This window comes from Perognathus longimembris, chromosome 9 (genome assembly GCF_023159225.1).
Source record: "Perognathus longimembris pacificus isolate PPM17 chromosome 9, ASM2315922v1, whole genome shotgun sequence".
Lineage (NCBI taxonomy): Eukaryota > Metazoa > Chordata > Mammalia > Rodentia > Heteromyidae > Perognathus > Perognathus longimembris.
Genome location: NC_063169.1, coordinates 26,453,870 through 26,474,713, shown reverse-complemented (window position 1 = coordinate 26,474,713; position 20,844 = coordinate 26,453,870). Strand labels below are relative to the sequence as shown.

General features: G+C 43.5%; 1 protein-coding gene across 1 annotated transcript in view; it reads left to right on the top strand.

The window, feature by feature from the left end:
- The first annotated feature begins 11,364 nt into the window (after positions 1-11,364).
- Positions 11,365-20,844, top strand: part of Ankrd6 (ankyrin repeat domain 6) — a 152,582-nt gene continuing 143,102 nt past the window's right edge. Inside the window, exon 1 of the mRNA XM_048353843.1 lies at positions 11,365-11,493. The gene's annotated coding sequence lies outside the window, so the exon portion shown is untranslated. The remainder of the gene's footprint in view (positions 11,494-20,844) is intronic.

The following is a 20,844-nucleotide window of genomic DNA, read 5'->3' as shown; positions in this document are numbered from 1 at the left end:
CAAGCAGGAAGTGAGTGGAAGAACACCATTCAAGTACTTCAGGCTAAAAATATGCAACCTCGGATCAAATATCCAGCGAAATTGGAGTTCACATTCGAAGGGAAAACCAGATCTTTCCACACCAAAGAGGAGCTAAAGGAGTATGTGAATAAAAAACCAGCCCTACAGCAAATTCTTTTTTTTTTTTTTTTTTTTTTGCCAGTCCTGGGTCTTGGACTCAGGGCCTGAGCACTGTCCCTGGCTTCTTCCCGCTCAAGGCTAGCACTCTGCCACTTGAGCCACAGCGCCGCTTCTGGCCGTTTTTTCTGTATATGTGGTGCTGGGGAATCGAACCTAGGGCCTCGTGTATCCGAGGCAGGCACTCTTGCCACTAGGCTATATCCCCAGCCCCTACAGCAAATTCTAAGAGGGGAGCCCCACCCAACAGAGATGGTACAAGACACACAGACAGAAACAGAAAGAAACTACAATAGCCAAAGTCCAACAGAAAGAACAGCTCACTAAAGACAAGAAAAAAAAAAAAAAGAGGAAAAAACAGCCCAATAAGAAAATGGAAGGAGGGGCTGGGGATATGGCCTAGTGGCAAGAGTGCTTGCCTCGTATACATGAGGCCCTGGGTTCGATTCCCCAGCACCACATATACAGAAAATGGCCAGAAGTGGCGCTGTGGCTCAATTGGCAGAGTGCTAGCCTTGAGCAAGAACCCAGGGACAGCACTCAGGCCCTGAGTCCAAGCCCCAGGACTGGCAAAAAAAAAAAAAAAGAAAAGAAAAGAAAATGGAAGGAGAAAAAACACCCTTATCCTTGATCTCTTTACGTATAAATGGTTTAAACTCTCCGATAAAGAGGAGCAGACTGGCAGGATGGACCGCAAACAAAAAGTTGACATCTGCTGCCTACAAGAGATCCACCTTACAGCAAGAGACAAAAACAGGCTCCAAATGAAAGGATGGAGCAAGAACTACCAAGCAAATGCACCTACCAAAACGGCAGGTGTAGCCATCCTGATCTTAGACAAGCTAGACTTTTCATTAAAATCAACTCAAAAAGACAAAGAAGGACACTACATATTAATACAAGGAAAAATCCAGAATCAAGACATCACGGTGATAAATGTATACTCACTGAACAAAAGAGGACCTACATATGTCAAGCAAATTCTCACAGAATTACAGAACAAGATAGACGCAAACACAATCATAGTGGGTGATTTTAATACCCCACTCTCTCCAAGAGACAGATCCAACACCCAGAGGATTATCAAGGGAGCTGAGGACCTAAGTAACACCATATCCCAAATGGATCTGACAGACCTATACAGAATCTTCCACCCTACAGAGATCCAATACACCTTCTTTTCAGCAGCCCATGGATCATATTCCAAAATAGACCACGTCATAGCCCACACAAAGAACCTCAGCAAATACAAAAGTATTGACGTCATCCCATGTATTATATCTGATCACAGGGGATTAAAGGTAACCCTCAACAACAAAGGATACCACAGAGGCTATACACACTCTTGGAGGTTAAACCCCACACTGCTATCCAACACTTGGGCCACAGACCAAATTAAAGATGAAATCAATGAATTCATAAGCCACAATGACAATGAAAACACATCACAAAGAAACCTATGGGACAAAGCTAAGGCAGTACTGAGGGGCAAGTTCATTGCCCTCAGCACTCACATTAAAAGAATGGAAGCAGAGCAGGTGAATAACCTCACAATGAAACTAAAACAACTGGAGAAACAAGAAATGACAGAATCTAAAACGACTAGGAGGAGAGAGATCACAAAGATTAAAGAAGTGATAAATCTGATTGAAAATAGAAAGACCATTCAAGAAATAAATAAGACTAAAAGCTGGCTCTTTGAGAAAATAAATAAAATTGACAGACCCCTCACAAGACTTACAAAAAAAAGAAGAGAAGAGACTCATATACGTAAAATCAAGGACTCCACCAGAAAAATTACAAGTACACATGATATTCAAACAATCATAAGGAACTATTTCCAAAACCTCTACTCAGCAAAAAACAATAATTTTACAGAAATGGATCAATTCTTACAGAAGTACAAACTGCCCAAACTGAACCAAGAAGAAATAAATCAACTAAATAAACCAATAACTTACAGCGAGATACAGGAGGTAATCAAGAACCTCCCAACAAAGAAAAGCCCAGGCCCAGATGGATTCACCAACGAATTCTACAAAACCTTTAGTGAGGAGGTAATACCACTACTCCTCAAACTCTTCTGCGAAATAGAAACAGAGGGAGAAATCCCAAACATTCTACGAAGCTAATATCATACTCATTCCCAAACCAGGCAAAGACCCAACAAAAAAAGAGAACTATAGACCAATATCACTAATGAACACAGACGCAAAGCTCCTCAATAAAATATTAGATAACAGGATCCAGAAACTGATCAAGAAAATCATACATCATGACCAAGTAGGCTTCATCCCACAGTCACAAGGATGGTTCAACATCCATAAATCAATCAACGTAATTCACCACATCAACAGATCTAAAATTAAGAATTACATTGTTATCTCAGTTGGTGCCCCAAAACTCTTTGACAAAACACAACATCCATACTTATTAAAAGCTCTGGAGAGAACAGGAATAGATGGAACATTCCTCAAAACAATAAAAGCCATATACAACAGACCAACTGCTAATATCATATTAAATGGAGAGAAACTTAAATCATTCCCCCTAAACTCAGGAACAAGACAAGGATGCCCACTCTCCCCACTTCTTTTCAACATAGTACTGGAATCCCTAGCCATAGCAATAAGGCAAGAGGAGGACATCAAAGGGATCCACATCGGCAAGGAAGAAATCAAGTTATCCCTATTCGTAGATGACATGATCTTATATCTGAAGGACCCAAAAAACTCAGTACCCAAACTCCTACACCTAATAAACCAATTTGGCAAAGTAGCAGGATACAAAATCAATCCACAAAAGTCAGCAGCTTTTCTGTACACCAGCAATACACAAACAGAAAAGGAAATTATGGAAACAATTCCATTTACAGTAGCCAAAAAAAGAATAAAGTACCTAGGGATCAACTTAACCAAGGATGTGGCGTACCTATTTAATGAAAACTATAAAAATCTAATAGGGAAATGAAAGAAGACACAAGGAGATGGAAAGACCTCCCACACTCATGGGTAGGCAGAATCAATATAGTGAAAATGGCCATATTGCCCAAATTGTTATACAAATTCAATGCAATCCCCATCAAGATCCCAGGTACATTCTTCACTGAAATAGAGAAAGCAATCCATAAATTCATATGGAACAGCAAAAGACCTAGAATAGACAAAGCAATTCTAGGCAAAAAAAGCAGTGCAGGAGGTATCACAATACCAGACTTCAAGCTCTACTACAAGGCCATCATAACAAAAACAGCATGGTATTGGTATAAAAACAGATCGGAAGACCAATGGATTAGAATTGAAGATCCAGAAATAAAACCGTACTCTTACAGCCAGCTGATATTCGACAAAGGAGCTAAAGGCATACAATGGAATAAACATAGCCTCTTCAACTACTGTGCTGGGAGAACTGGGCAGCCATATGCATATAACTCAAAGTAGACCCAAGCCTATCACCATGCACCAAGATCAACTCAAAATGGATCAAGGACCTCAATATCAGACCTGAATCCTTGAAACTACTGAAGGACAGAGTAGGAAAGACCCTAGAACTTATAGGCACAGGAAGGAACTTCCTGAATATAGTCCCAGGGGCACAACAAATAGGGGAAAGACTTGAAAAATGGGACTACTACAAATTAAAAAGTTTCTGCACAGCTAAGGACATAGCCACCAAACTAGAAAGACAGCCAGCCATATGGGAAAGGATCTTTACCAGCACAGCAACAGACAAAGGCCTAATATCTGTCATCTACAGAGAACTCAAAAAACTAAGCCCCTCCAAGCCCAATAAACCTATTAGGAAATGGGCAAAGGAGCTAAAGAGAGACTTCACAAGAGAAGAAATAAAAATGGCAAAGAAACATATGAGGAAATGCTCAACATCCCTGGTAGTAAAGGAAATGCAAATAAAAACAACCCTGAGATACCACCTCACCCCAGTTAGAATGGCCTATACTCTGAACTCAGGCAACAACAAATGCTGGAGGGGGTGCGGGGAAAGAGGAACCCTTCTCCATTGTTGGTGGGAGTGCAAATTAGTACAACCACTTTGGAGAACAGTATGGACGTTTCTCAAAAAGCTCAATATAGACCTACCCTATGACCCAGCCATACCACTCCTAGGCATCTATACTACACAGCAGGTCCCAAGATATCAAAAAGACATTTGTACTTCCATGTTTATCACGGCACAATTCACAATAGCCAAAATATGGAATCAACCCAGATGCCCCTCCACAGACGAATGGATCCAAAATATATGGTACTTATACACAATGGAATACTACATAGCGATTAGGAATGGTGAAATATTGTTATTTGCAGGGAAATGGTCAGAACTCGAACAAATAATGTTGAGCGAGACAAGCCTAGAACACAGAAAACAAAGGGGCATTATCTCCCTGATATTTGACTGTTAACAAAGGGTGACAGTAGAGACCAGGTCTGTGAAACCAAAAACTGCTTGTCAAATAGTATTCCCCACAGGATTGGGGCAGCGACCCAACAGTATGTAACTAAAACCAAACAATTACTCAACATATAAAGTTCAAAAATTGACCTCTCAGGGGAATACAATAGCTCAAAAGCTATGTATGTATGTTCATATAAGACTACTGTCGACATATGGTCTAATATCGACATTAAAGCCCTAGGCAAACTTTCTTGGTTGTGGCCAAGTGGCTACTGTATATATTCTTGATACATTGTATATTGTATATATGTCTACCTGACCTAGAGAAGGGATAGAAAAACAGGGCGTAAGATATCACAAGAAATGTACACACTGCCCTACTATGTAGCTATACCGTTTTTGCAAAACACTTTGTCAAAAAATTTGTGTTCAATTAATAAATAAAAAAAGCAAAAAAAAAAATTAAGAACAAAAAAACCCCCAAAAAACTGCAGAAGTAAAAGTATGTCTCTAGTGATAGAGTGCCAGTATTAAGAAAAAAAAAAAAAAAAAGCCAAGGTAGGGGCTGTAAGCTCTGAGTTCAAGCCCCAGTAGTGGCACCAAAAAACAAAACAACAAAAACCCATAAACCAAACAACCTACCATGAAACAGCAGAAAACATGATCAATAAACACAGAGGAACAAGAATGATTACTAAGCATCAAAGGTGCTCCGCCTGGTGCTATTCGCTTATGACTTTAATCCTAGATACTTAGATTGTGGCTCAAGACCAGCCCAGGCATGCAAGTCTATGAGACTCTTATCTCCCATTAACCACCAGAAAACCAGAAGTGGAGCTGTGGCTCAAAGTAATAGAGTGCTAGCCTTGAGCAAAAGAGCTCAGGGACAGTGCCTAGGCCCCAAGTTCAAGCCTCATAGCCCGCCCCCCCTCCAAAAGAGTGGAGGGGAATGTTCATAACAAGATTGTTTGCAATAACAAATACTAAAGTCAACCCAATGTCCAAAAGTAGAGTGGGTAATTGAAATATGGTATAGTCTTACACCTAGGCACTGGTAGGTCACACCTGTAATCCTAACTACTCAAGAGGCTGAGATCTGAGGATCACAGTTTAAAGACAACCTGGAAAAGAAAATTCTGTAAGATTCATATCTCAAATGAATCAGTAAAAAGTGGAGGTGTGACTAAACTATTAGAGCACCTGGGCCCTTGAGCAAAAAAGCTAAAGGAGAACTTGAAGCTTTGAGTTCAAGCCCCACTGTGAGCACAACAAACAAACAAACAAATAAAAGATACTATATTACAAAGAAGTTGAATAACTGAACCTCAGTAACATGATGCTGGCTGAAAAAGGACAAGTCGAGCTGGGTGCCATGGCTCATGCTGAGGTCTGAGGACTGCAGTTGAAAGCCAGTCTGGCAGGAAAGTTGGTGAGATTCTTATTTCCAGATAACTAGGAAAAAGAGGGAAGTAGAGGTGTATCTCAAGTGGTAGAGCATTAATCTTCAGCAAAAAAGCTCAGGGATAGCACCCATGTTCTAAGGTCAAGCCCCAGGGCTGGCACCAAGAAACCCAAACCAAACCAAGACAAAAAACAAAAATGTATAAGTCAATTAGGAATTAGGCACAATTGTTCTATTTGCAAAAAGTTTCCCAAAAAAGGCAAAAAAAGCTTGGGGATCCTTGGCTCATGGCTGTAATCCTAACTACCCAGGAGGCTGAGATCTGAGGATCACAGTTTGAAACTAGCCTGGGTAGGAAAGTATGTAAAATTCTTATTTCCAATTAACCACCTAAAAGCCAGAAGTAGAGCTGTAGCTTACATGGTAAAGTGCAAGCCTAGAGCGAAATAGCTAAGGGACAGGACCCAGACCATAAATTCAGGCCCCAGGACCAGCACAAAAGGAAGGAAGGAAGGAAGGAAGGAAGGAAGGAAGGAAGGAAGGAAGGAAGGAAGGAAGGAAGAAAGGAAGGAAGGAAGGAAGGAAGGAAGGAAGGAAGGAAGGAAGGAAGGAAGGAAGGAAGGAAAAAAAAGCTTTAGCCACACCAATTTCTGTGGCATGACTGGGACAGAAGCCAGAACAGTATGCTGAACTGAGGCTAACAACATGAGAGATAGCTCGTACAGTCAACTCATTAAATAAATGTTGCTGGAAATAGCAGCAGATTATATTATCACAAAGCCCTATCAGGCACAGAGCAGACTTTTGTCTCATGAGGCAGAAGGAGGGGGTGGCGAGATGGGCATATGAGGCTGGCTGTGGTTAAGCTAAACAGAGGAGCAAGAATTGAGCCGCTGGCTGGGAGCCTTCCTATACATAGGGAGATTCAGGAGTCTTTTTTCCATCGCTTTCCCTGTGTACCCTGTGTACTTGGATGAGCAAGCCAGATCTCCAAGCCACTGCCTGCCTAGGGCTCCTGGGGCCCCCTGCCAAGAATTCCCATTAATCAAAGTCTGGGAACAAATGCTAACTAGTCAGCTCCCAGAAGCTCACAGCTCACAGGCCTTGCTGGCTAACTTAGTCTGCTTTTTTGTCCTGATTGTTCTGTCCACAAATATCACTTAAAACCTATCTCTTTATGTCTTAAAAGTTTTGAAAGCCTCTCGGGGAAATGACGCATTCAATATCTTTGGAAGTTTATTCAATGGACTAGTTAGGAAAACTCCTTAATCAGGAAAAGTATGAGAGAAAAATAATCAAGTTAAAATCATGTGTATATACCTTGCCTTTGGGTTTCTCCTGGAACTTTGCCAGCACTTGCCTGGAGAAAAATCTGGAGTTATTAATGGGAAAGGAACTGTGTTCTTGCAGCTCCAGGTGGGGAGAGTCAAAGATTGGGAATAAATCACGACATTCAGTAGGGAGCTTTCATACCTGCAGAATAATACTGCAGTTGTGGATAAGTAGGGGAAACTGAAACACTTACCCTCTTTTAGTGTGGGCAAAGGATCTTGGGATTCTCTTTTCTGATGAGAGAGGGAAAGAAATACTTTAAGGGTAAATAGAAGACCCTCATGCTTTGAACTCAAGGCCTAGGCATTGTCCCTGCTTTTTTGCTCAAGGATAACAGTACTCTATCTCTTTGAGACACAGCTCCACTCTGGTTTGAGGGTAGTTATTTGGAGATAAGAGTGTCATGGACTTTTCTGCTCAGGCAGGCTTTGAACCACTATCCTCATATCTCAGGCTCCTGAGTAGGTGTGCAGCATGAGCCACTGGTATCTGGCCTTATGTTTCTTTTCCCCTGGAACCAGGCCCATTTCAGAAGGATAAGAAAATTCAGGTTCACCATAAACTTGTGCCCAATCTCAGATAAGACTAAAGCTATTTCTAAGGTTGTTTCTCCCTCCCCCTTTCTTTCTTTCATCCTTCCTTCCTTCCTTTTTTTTGTTTTTGTTTTTTTTGCCAGTCCTTGAACTCAAGGCCTGGGCACTGTCTATGAGATTCTTTTCCTCAAGGCTAGCATTCTACCACTTGAGCCACAGCACCATTTCTGGCTTTTTCTGTTTATGTGGTACTGAGTAATCAAACCCAGAGCTTCATGCATGCTAGGTAAGCATTCTAACACTAAGCCATGTCCCTAGACCATTCCCCCACTTTCTTTATTGTTATTGTAAAGGTGATGTACAGAGGGGTGACAGTTACATAAGTCAAATAAAGAGTATATTTCTTTTTGGACAATGTTATCTCTTCCCTCCTGCCTGCCAGTTTTTCCCTCCCATCTGCACCCACAAGTTGTATAGTTCATTTCAACATAGTGTCTAGTAAGTACCATTGCTACTTATGTTCACTCTTTGTCCCTCCACTTCTGTGACTCCCCTTAGCACTCAAAGGACAGATAAAAACAAGACAAGACAAAAGCAAAGAAAACAAAATAGTAAGCAAGAAAAAAAAAGCCCTTCTTGTTTCAATTTCCTAAAGTTCATTTTGATAAATATTATTTTATATTTTCACTTTTATAAAATTTTGGGTTTTTTTTGTTTGAAGTCAATATATTTTTATTTAATCATTTCCACATGTTGTGATTCCTTCACTGCCCATCAAGGTGAAGTTCGAGATTTCTCGTGAAATCTAAGGCATCCCTACCACAAGTTTTTTTATTAGGGCTTCTTTTAGCACCATTTTAGAAATACTGATGACAACTTCAAAATTCAACACCTAAAATCTTTGAAATGTCATTTTTCAAGTAAATTATTTTGGAATCACTTTTAAGGTAAGTCCAACTGCTTGATTCAACAGCTGACCACCCTTTATAAGACTTTTTAAAAATCAAGATTATCACAGGGCTAGAGACATAGCTTAGTGATAGAGCCCATACCTAGTATGCACTGTGCCCTGTATTTGATTCCCAGCAATGCACGTGCAGGTGTGCACCCATACACAGAGTTAAAAAAATTAAAATCAAACTCTTTTCTTTTCAGTCCAATACTTCTCATTCTGAATATAAACTCTAAATTTCTGTTTTAAATAATACTTTGCTAGTTCATAAAGGCCTTGTAAGAAGATAAGCTCAAGAGCTTGTTTAAGACATCTCCAATCTCACAAAAGACCAAAGTACCATTTTTCGTGTTTTTTTTTGTCGGCCCTAGAGCTTGAACTCAGGGCCTGAGCACTGTCCCTGGCTTCTTTTTGCTCAAGGTTAGCACTCTACTACTTGAGCCACAGTGCCACTTCGGGCTTTTTCTATATATGTGGTGATGAGGAATCGAACCCAGGGCTTCATGTATGCAAGGCAAGCACTCTATCACTAGGCCATATTCCCAGGCCCCAAGTCTCATTTTTTTTTTTTGCCAGTCCTGGGCCTTGAACTCAGGGCCTGAGCACTGTCCCTGGCTTCTTTTTGCTCAAGGCTAGCACTATGCCACTTGAGTCACAGCGCCACTTCTGGCCATTTTCTGTATATGTGGTGCTGGGGAATCGAACCCAGGGCTTCATGTTTATGAGGCAAGCGCTCTTGCCACTAGGCTATATCCCCAGCCCCCCCAAGTCTCTTATCTGTCCCTTGCTCCACTAGTTTGAGCTTGGAGAGCTTCTCCAAAGGGGTGATTGAGGTCCTGTTCACTCATATATACATTCAATACTTCTTTACTGAATACTTCTGGAATCTAAGACATGCCATCTCAAAATATATCAAATTGGTGCATTGATTATTTCAAGGTAAAAACCACACAAAGAAGCATAACCTCAGAAGGGGCCCTTACCAACTTACTACATGCAGTGAGTCCCAAAGACTTTCTTGGGAAAAATGTCATTCACATGTCTAGGCTGGAAAATATCATTGATCACTAAATGACTGGGACTGCAATAGAACTGAATAAACAAACTCTTGGAAGTATTCCTCAGTTTCCATTAGGAAACTTACTTTCCACTCCACTTAGACCTCTTAGAAACAGCCCTAGAATTTGTTGCCCTAGTTTATGTTTGGGGAGGTCTTCTAGGTACTGAAGTAGCTGTGAAGGAAAGTAAAACAAAGAAAAAAAAAAGTAAAGTAGGGGAGGTAGGAATGAGACGAAAGTCCAAGAGATTAGGAGGCCCTACTGGTAGAGCACAAGTATGTCACTGCTTCTCCAAAGCTGTCATCTTGGCCACTGTACCCATGCTCTGCCTGCGTAACTCCTGCCACACAACATCCATTGTTTGTAGTCACTGCATAGACAAGGGACTCACCATCACGATGTGGCAGGCTGTTGTTTGTCAACCTGAAGTGCTCTCCACATCTTTCATGATAACGACATTCAAGATGCACTAGGATTGCCTGGCTACAACCTGTGGCCAGATGTTGCCATGTGGCTTAGTTCTCACCCATATGGTGAGAAATTCTTCTTCCATTTGATCTGCCAGGTACTTGCTTTCCTCCCCTGTGCTGAGGGTCAGATTAGGAGAACTCAGCGGGCTGGGAATATGGCCTAATGGCAAGAGTGCTTGCCTCCTATACATGAAGCCCTGGATTCAATTCCCCAGCACCACATATATAGAAAAAGCCAGAAGTGGTGCTGTGGCTCAAGTGGCAGAGTGCTAGCCTTGAGCAAAAAGAAGCCAGGGACAGTGCTCAGGTCCTGAGTTCAAGGCCCAGGACTGGCAAAAAAATAAAATTAAATAAATAAATAAAAATATTCATTAAAAAAAAAAAAAAAGAGAACTCAGCCAGCTCCAACCACCACATTAGGAACCAGAATCCAGGGACTGGTGAAGAATGAAGCAAAAAGTAAATGGAAGCAAGTCTTCAGATAACCCCAAGAGGCAAGGCCAACCGGGCAAACTGGAAATCTTACCTTGGATTTCTTGTTTCTCGATATTTTCATTAAAAAAAAAAAAGCAGACTAAGATAATGGCGTTTCAAGTGTGATCGCTCCATCTTTTGCTGTCTCCTAGGGTGGTTTGGTTTTGACAAGCCACGTACCCACAGTCGATTTGGAATAAAGGCTTCATTTCAGCTCTCCAGGTACCTCAGTGCGTCTGCTTCCACTGAGAAGCTGGGCTCAGTGAACTGTGGGTGCATTGTATTGAAGTACCACCTGGCGACCCCTGAGCGCAAAACCTCACCAACTTCTGCCCGGCTTCTTCTCACAATCCAGAAGGCCTCCCACTGTCTGGGTGTGGCGGTCTGGCCAGGAGCGATCCCCGACCCAACTGCCCAAGGGCCTTGGGGCTCCCTCTCTCCTCGGCCCACCGCAGCGGGGCGCTGCGGCCCGTGGTTAGGCGCGGGGCGGGTCCGAGGGCTGTGCGCGCCGCGGGGCGCGCCGGGCTCTGCCACAGGTAACCACTGGGAGCGCGGCGGGGCAGCGCGGCTGGAGGCGGCGCCGAGGCCCGGGGGCCTCTGAGCCGGCGGGAGCGGTCCCTTCGTCTCCCCTCGTCCCTCACCCCGAGGCTGGCCACCAATCTCTGTGGCGCGGACGAGAAAGGTACTGTGCAGCCTCTCGGGGTCCCTTCGATCCCCATAATCCGAGGACTCCCGCAGTGCCTCTGATCCTGGGGAGGGGGAGACGACGTCGGGGCAGCGGGCTGCTCCCGAGCGCACCCCGATCGCTGACTGCTAGAAGGGGGAGACCCTGTGGAATACGATGTACGGGTCCTGCGGCCTCCCAGAAAGCCCGGGCGGAGGGTGACTCCCTGGGGCGCTTCCTTTTTCGCTTTGCCTCGGTTACCTTTCTAGGCTGTGGAACTTTGGGCCGGGGTGGGTGGGCAGAGAACTTTCTCTCTTTTTGTTGGTCCCCCTCCCCTTTCTCTGGGAGCTCGTGGAGTTAGACGATCTCTCCCGCCCGCCGTGGCTGGCGATCTGCGTGCGGAAAGGAGGTCCCCTCCGGGCGCCCGTCGCTCCCCGGGTCTGCGGGCCGGGCGGGGGTGACGCGGCGGGGGTGGCCCGGCGGGGTTCGGACACTCCAGCAGCCTGTCCCCCGCCCCCACGCCTCGGAGGACAGCGGGATGCTGGCGCGCCGGAGCCGACTCCGTAAGGCCGAGCGTTAGCGAGCGGCACCTCCCGGGTCCGGGGACGGGAGCCCGTTGTCTGGTTTGGGCTCAGACAGGAGCTTACAGACACTTGTTTTGGGGATTGAGTGTGGCGCTTCCGGTAGATTTGTGAGGCGGGAGGGGAAAGGAAGAATCATTTGTGATTCAAGAGGGATTTGAATGTTTTCCCTTAAGTGTATAGTGGGAGTGCTCACGTGGAGGCGCGCGGGTGTGTGTGTGTGTGTGTGTGTGTGTGTGTGTGTGTAGTGTTTATTACCCTTAGTATCTTGTAGTAGCCTCTCTCAAGGCTCCCAGCCACCCCCCCACCCCCCCACCCCCAGGAGCCAGTATTGTGGAGTTCACGTTGATTTCCCCTTGCTTTTCAAAATACATCCTATCTTAAATATAGTACTTGGTGGAAGGGAAATTTCCAAACAAGTATTTCCACAATCACCTGGAGCATTCTGAAGTTAAAAGCAGGATTTTAAGAGTAACATAAAAAAAAAAGAAGCTTGGCATCTGGAAAGTGCTGGAGTAATCTACCTCCTTTCTTTAAGGCTCCTCTTTCAAACTTCCCTGTGGCACTAACTCTGGGGCTGTCTCTTCCAGCATACCTAGAGGCTATAATTTTAAAAGCTATTTGAGCCCCTAAGAACTGGGGGGGGGGGGGGGGAGGAGGGGGGAAAGCTGATCACAAGTGGATCACGCCTGTAATTCTAGCTACTCTAGAGGCTGAGATCTGTGGATCTTGATTCCAAGTCAGACGTGGCAGGAAAGTTCCTGACACTTATCTCCAATTAACCACCAAAAGGCCGGAAGTGGAGCTGTAACTCAAGTGGCAGAGCACCAGCCTTGAATAAAAAAGCTCAAGGGCAGCACTCAGGCCCTGAGTTCAAGCCCTAGAACAGATCCTTCCCCTGTGCCCGCCCCCCCACCAAAGGACCTGGAAATACAAGAATCGGTGCACATGTGCTTTAGAATTTGTTGTTGGGTTGTTGTTGTTTTTCAGTACAAATCATCCAGATGGCATTGTATGGTATTTAAAGGTTAAATTGAGTGAGACTTACCTTTACAAAGGGGTTTTAACCCAAATTCTTCTTCCCCTGGTTATGTTGTGTGATGGTCTTAGTTTCAAGTTATTTCTTCAGGATCAAATAACTCTCTTCTGTGAATCTTGCAAAAGTTGATGGCTTCAAGAACCCTCAGTGTCTTGTGTAATTTTTTCCCCATTGCCCACAGGTTAAAGCAGTTAGTAATAGGTAGGTACAAACACCATGGCATGTGAAAAAATAATACACATAATGAGAGAAAGATATTTTAGTTTATTTTCAAATCTGTGCAGTCACTAACAGGATGTGTGTGTGTGTGTGTGTGTGTGTGTGTGTGTGTGTGTGTCTATACTACTCAGCTCAGGAGCAGAATGGATACTGCCACTCTCATTTCCTGTTCCAATGAGTTTTTCCACAGGACTTGCTATTTGTCACCAGCAACAGCTGAAACCCCAGCTTTGTAACATTGTGGTGTCTCCATAGGATAGGAGAGGACAGGATCTTATGTTGAGCCTGACATTCCCTTCAGTGAGTTCAGCCCTTGACCCTGGCCAGTACAGTTTCTACCAAAATTCTCAAGCATCCGGGCACTGGTAATTGACACCTGTAATCCTAGCTACTTGGAAGTCTGAGATCAGAGGACTGTAGTTTGAAGCCAGCCTGGGCTGGCTGATTCTTTTCCCCAATTAATCACTAAAAAGCCAGAAGTGACAGTGTGGCTCAAGTGGTAGAGCACTAGCTATGAGCAAAAGAAGCTCAGGGACAGCACTCAGACCCTGGCCCACACACAAAAGTTATCAGACATCCTAAATTGACTCAGCATATTCATTACAGTTGAAAAATAAATACCCAGTGAAGGAGTGCAAAATGGTGCTGTGTATGGAAGATATTATGCTAAGTGAAATAAACTAATCAATTACACACACAAAACTTCTACAGTTTTGCTTATATGAAGCACTGTACCTAAAGTGGGTAAATATAAAGACAGTAAATGGAGGAGACACAATTGGGGAGTTTTTGTACTATAAAATTAAATATGAAATTTAATTTAAAAATTTCAATATAAAATTTGAAAGAGTGAAAACAAGCTGTCAGTGATGCCTCATTACGGGATTGTACCAAGGTCCTAAAGTTAGGGACAGAGGAGCATGGGTGCAGGGTCTGGGAGTGATGTCACATCTACCCATCTTCTCCTTGTCCTAAGTCAAAGGGAAAGAGGCTGGAAATAGCGCTTTTCTCTCTTGGAAGGTAATGTCAGTGTCATTCCCTAGTATGTTCCTGTACAATGCTGAAGGTCAGCTATGAACTCTCCTACTAGCAGAGGAACTCTGAACCTAGGCTTCATCTATAGACTGCATAGGCTCTAAGAGCTCCCTGAAATGTGTGTGTTAGTATTCCAGTGAATGTTTTTCTGTATATCTGAGGGAAGGAAGCTCCATCTATTTCCTCAGATTCTCAAAAGTTTCCTTGAACTCAAATTTAAAAGTTTGTAAGCACTACAAGAAAATAGTTGTTTGTAGAGCATTGCTCACCCTGTAATACATTCCTTCACTTGTATGTCTTGACTCCTTTCTGTTCATTCTTGACCCTGTTCTGAAAGGTGCCTTTTCTGCCCAAGCTACAATAAAAGCTTAGCGCTCTACCACTTGAGCCACATTGCCACTTCCTCAAGCTGGAATAAGAGGATTGCTTTTCCTCCCAAGCTTCTAGTTATGAAAACTATGGGTTCCCTTTTCAAGGTCCAGAAGCCCACAAGGAATTGTTTTAGACACCTGCACTAGACCGTTGTGCTACCCATGGGCCTTTGCCCTATCTCTGCCTTTGTCTTTCTCTAGCCCCAGAAATACAGAAACCAAATAATCACTTGTACATGAGGTTCGCAGGTATGGAAAATTACATAAGTGTGGTAACAAAAATGGTAACTTTTCTCATCCATACAATTCTTCAGTATTTGCATTCATCCTAGAAACCCTTTAGTAAATCCTAATTGAACTCTTTCATTAACACATGTATATTCTGTTGAGAAAGGCTACTTTAACAAACATTTGCAAATCTCAGTGGCTTAATCTAGTGGAGCTCATTATTTAAAACCAAATCAGCTGTCCCAAGTTGAGCAGGCTCTCCTGGGTAGTTGTTCTTCATGCCACTCAGAGATCAAGACTCCTTACCCATTGAGATACCACCATCTTCCGTGTGTGACCTCCAATGTCATTACAAGGGGGAAAGTAGTACAGCAGTGGCCTTCTACATTGACTGACTCCATCAAAATGTGCAATACATCACTTCCACTGCTCCGGTGGCACCAGTCCAGTTTCAAGGAGACCAGTCAATATAGCACCCACCAGGCAGCTGTTCTGAGCAAAATCTACATTGGAAGCAGAACAGAACTCCTTAGTGGATAAATAGCCAAATTTTATGCGAATAGGCTAGTGTGATGAATAATTGAGAAGCTGAAGTAGGAGGACTGGGAGTTGGAGGCCAGCCTGGACTACATAGTTGAAGACCAGCCTGAGTTGTTATGGAGAGACACCCTATCTCAAAACCCCAAAACATCTGGGCACTGGTGGCTCACCCTTGTAGGTACTTAGGGGCCTGAGATCTGAGAATTGCAGTTTGAAGCCATCCAGGCTGGAGAGCTGGAGACTCTTAACTCTGATTAATTACCAAAGATAGCCAGAAGTAGAGCTGTGGCTCAGGGGAGAGTGCTATGAGCCCAAAAACTCAGGGATGGAGCCCAGACCTGTCACCAAAGCAAAACAAAACAAAAAACCTACAAAACCATGTCAAAAAAGCAAATAGAGCAGAAAACCAAATAAGCTAACAACACACACACACACACACACACACACACACACACACACACAGATTAGAGTCTCATGAACTTTCCTGACAGGGCTGCCTTTGAACTGCAATCCTTTGATTCTTACCTCTTGAGTAGCTAGGATTACAGGCATGAGCCACCGGTGCCCAGCCTAAGCTAGTCTTTTTACTGGTCAATTAAGTGTAAACTGCCTTCATAGAATTTATTTCTCACTTTCCAAACACATACACACACATACTATGTTTCTTCATGAGGTAAGGTGTGGACAAGACCATTATACAGGAAATAATTGTTTCTTAATCTTAAATGTGCAAATAAAAACAAGATTAATCCATGTAGGTTCCAATGTTTGTTGGGAAATGAAGCATATTTAACTTATTCAGTCATGCAACCAGGTAGAGAGAATTGTACAGCTGAGAAAGTTGGAAGGAGACTCTAGCCAAGGAAGATTAGTGGAGGACAAGAATATGCATGTCCTAAAGGCTTCATGAATGTTATCACAAGAGTTTAAAATGACTTTAAGCTACTGGCAACAGAGTAGTGTGAGACATTTTTCTACTTCAAAACAAAAATTCTTACTGTGGAATGCATTCCATAATCACAGAATATACAAGTCATTTTACATATTTATCCCATTTTCTTGAGCTATATTTATGCTATTTGGCTATCTCCAGATCTGATCTGATAGCTCTAAATGGGCAGACTGAGGGAGTAAGAAAGAAAAGATCATGTGGCTGGTTTCTGACGGCTTATGCCTGTAATTCTAGCTACTCAGGAGGCTGAGATCTAAGAGCCTGGTTAAAAGCTAGCCCAGGCAGGAAAGTCCATGAGACTCTTATCTCCAATTAACCAGCAGAAAGCCAAAAGTAGAGCTGTAGCTCAAGTGGTAGATTGCCAGCCTTAAATGAAAAAGCTAAGGGACAGAGCACAGGCTCTGAGTTCCAGCCCTAGTACTGGTACGAAAAAAAGATGATGTACAAGAAATGTTGTCATGCATACTGTTTGTTTACTTTATCCATTAATAGTGAGGATTGGGTTGTTCAAATAATTAATATTTAACTTTTTGGGGGTTTGAAATGGGAGCTTACTATGCTGCTCAGCTTTGTCTGAAACACCTGGACTAAGCCTCAGCCTCTCAAGTAGCTGGGACTACAAGTATTTGTCATTGTTCTTGGTTAATCTGCCATCTTTTAAATTCTGTTGTTTTTGCCAGGTACTGGTGGCCCATGCCTGTAATCCTAGCAACTCAGGAGGCTGAGACCTGAGGATCGTGGTTTGACGGTAGCCCTGGCAGGAAAGTCTGTGAGACTCTTTTTTTGTTTTTTGGCCAGTCCTGGGGTTTGGACTCAGGGCCTGAGCACTGTCCCTGGCTTCTTTTTGCTCAAGACTAGCAATCTGCCTCTTGAGCCACATATATATGGTGCTGAGGAATCGAACCCAGGGCTTCATGTATACGAGGCAAGCACTCTTGCCACTAGGCCATATTCCCAGCCCCTCTGTGAGACTCTTATCTCCAATTAACCACCCCAAAACTGGAAGAGCTGTGGCTCAACGTGAGCAGTAGCCTTAAGCACAAAAGCTCAGAGATAACACCCCGGCCCTGAGTTCAAGCCCCACGACTGACAAAAAAAAAAAAAATCAGAATTTTTTTTATATAGTCATTTTTATGGTGCACCTATATGTGCAGAGAAATAAATAATTTTCCAGCTAGGTGCCAGTGGCTCATGCCTATAGTTGATCTGAGGATCGAGTTTCAAAGCTAGCTCAGGCAGGAAAGTTCATAAGACTCTTATTTCCAATTAATCTCTCACCAGAAAGCCAGTACTGGAGCTGTGACTCAGATAGTAGAGTGTTGGGGATTATTATGGCCTTGGGGGAAGGCTGCCCTTCCACCAGCCTTGGGACAATGGAAGTCCCTTCCACCTTCTGGCCTCCGCCCCTTGGGAGGTGAACACGTGCGTGCCACCATGATGGGGTTGTCCCGCCCACAAAGGAAGTTTCGTGATGTCACTTGATGGACATGGTCCTTAGCCTATGACTGGCCCTTTGGCCAGCCCCCTTTCTTTCCCGCCATTACTTCTATATAAGTGCCTTTCCATATTAAAGTCTTTGAGACGCATCCCACCACCGCATGTCCCTGATGCCTTCCTTTTCGCCCCCGCTCTTGGTAACATGGGAGGGGACTGGGGGGGGGAGGCTTCAGCAACCTTTCCTCAACTTAGCGCAGGTCCATGTGAGTACGCCTTTGGCCTTCCGCTGGCGGAGGGCAAGGCTGAGTGCTCTTTCATAGTTTTTCGGGGTTCACCATTCTCCCCGTGGGGTCGGGGAGAAGGGGATTGTTCAGATCCTGACATCTGACAGTAGAGTGCTAGTCTTCAGCACAGAAGCTCAAGGACAGCACCCAGACCCTGAGTTTCCCTCCACTCTGAAGTCTCAGTAGGGAACACTAACAAAAGACAGGATTTTTTAAAAAATTTTTTTGCCAGTCCTGGGACTTGCACTCAGGGCCTGAGCACTGTTCCTGACTTCTTTTTGCTCAAGGCTAGCACTCTGCCAACTTGAGCTACAGTGCCAGTTCTGGCTTTTTGTGTATATCTCTAGGGCTTCATGTATATGAGGCAAGTACTCTTGCCAGGAGGCCATATTCCCAGCCCAAAAGACAGGATTTATAATCCCAGCTACTCAAAAGGCAGAGGTAGGAGGACTATGGCCAGATGCTATCTTTTCTAAAGCAAAAAAAAAGACTAAAGGGTATAGCTCAAGTGGTAGAATACTTGCCTAGCAAGTGCAAGGCCCTGAGTTCAAACCCTAGTATCATCTTCTCATTTCCTAAAAAGGGACAGATTAACAAGAGAAAACTAAGTTTGCTTACACACACATACACACATACACACACACATTTCATATATACATGGAAGAAAGTTTAAGAAAAGAGTAACTCATAAAGGACTCTGGTTTTTAGTAGCATCTTTAACGAAGAGCAAATAAGTCAAGGAAAAGGACCAGATCTTTTTTTTGTTGTTGTTGGTCATGGAGCCTGGGCTCCCAAGGCTAGCACTCTACTACTTGAGCCACAGTGCCACTTCCAGCTTTTTCTCTTTATGTGGCACTGAGTAATCAAACCCAGGGCTTCATGCATGCTAGCCTAGCACTCTACCATTAAACCAACATCCCCAGTCCTTGGGACTGGCTGTTTAGGGGCTATAAGTTCTTGGAAGGCAAATATATAGAAAATAATGGTAGATAATGACTAGTTAGTACAGTTTATTATTCTCTAGGCTGCTAAGAATATAAATTGACTGTCTTTCCTAGTAGAAAGGGCAGGAGAGACAGGTCAACTTGTAGTGTGTAGATTTATATCCTGCTTTTAGGAAGTGAGGGAGGGTAAGTGGGTGATGGAGACCTTTTCTTACTTCTACTTCTTCTCAGTTGTCTTCAGATTCAAATAATCCTTATGCCAAAGTGGCATATTTTGGGATGGCAGAATCTATTACACTTCATTGGGCATATGCTAGATTAGCAGGCTAGGGGTGTTGCTTCGTGGTAGAACACTTGCCTGATGAGCAAGGCTCTGGGTTTGTTGGGAGGTTGAAAGATGTAATAGATCAAAGATCAGCAATTTATAGCCATGGACCAAATCCAGCTTTTGTTAATAAAGCCATGTTAATTCCTTTATATATTTTCTATGGCTGCTTTAAACATTTTTATTTTGTAGCATTAAGGGTTTGAACCAAGGACCTGTGCCACGTTTGGAAAGCACTTTGTTACCAAGCCACGTTCCTGCTCTTGGCCCTAAAATGCTGTAAGACTACAATGAGCCAGGTGCAGGCTGCTTATTCCTGGAATCCTAGCTGCACAGGAGGCTGAGATTTGAGAATCGTGGCTCGAAACCAGCCCAGGCAGGGAAGTCCAGGAGATTCTCACCTCCAATTAACCAGCAAAAGCCAGAGAAGTTGTGGCTCAAGTGGTAGAATGCTAGCATTGAGTGAAAGAACTAGGGGACAGTACCCAGACCCCAAGTTCAAGCCCCTGTTCCTGCACACAAAAGAAAACAAAACAAAACAAACGACTACAATGACAGAGTTGAGTAGTTGGTATATAGGCGACATGGCACATAAAATCTACAATTTTCTGTTTGTTTTTTTCTAAATGACTTACATATATAGTAAAGATTAGGAATTACTAAAGACTTATTCAGACTGATACATATATATAGAGAGAGACTGATATATATATATACACATATATATATGGAGAGAGAGACATATATTTATCTTCCTTAGATCATTGCTTTTCAAACTTGTCAATACATTAAGCAGCATTGTGGGAGTTTATTAAAATTCAAGGTCTCTCAGCCTCACCCCCTGGATTGGGATCCCATGGGTCTGGGAGTGCACACTCTGGAAACACCAGCTTCTCAGGCCAGTGGCCTGTAGTCCACAATTACATTACTCAGACCCTGTGGCAACTTGTCTTTTCTGTCCTAAAAATAGTTTGTCTGGCAGCTCTCAATGCTGTCTCAACCAGCACTGCCACCTGCCTACCTGGCCCGGGACTTTAAAACCAATGGGGAGCCCAGTGGCTTTATCCCATAAATCAGACAATTCAAGGCCTCAGCTCACCTGGAGAGACTTCTGCTACTTTGCTTCCAAATAGTTAACCATAAGAAAGTTGCCACTGGGGTTTTAGCAAATGTGCCTAGTTTATCTGGAGCTGAGTATACTTTCAAATTTAATTTTTTTTTTTCTGGTACTGGGGCTTGAACTCTGGGCCTGGTGCTGTCTCAGCTTTTTTGCTCACAGCTTGCATGCTATCACTTGAACTACACCTCCCCTCCCTCCCTTTCTCTCTTTCTCCCTTTCTTCCTCTCTTTCTTTTATTAACTAGAGGCAAGAGTCCCACAGACTTTTTTGCCCAGGCTGGGTTCCAATGTAGTC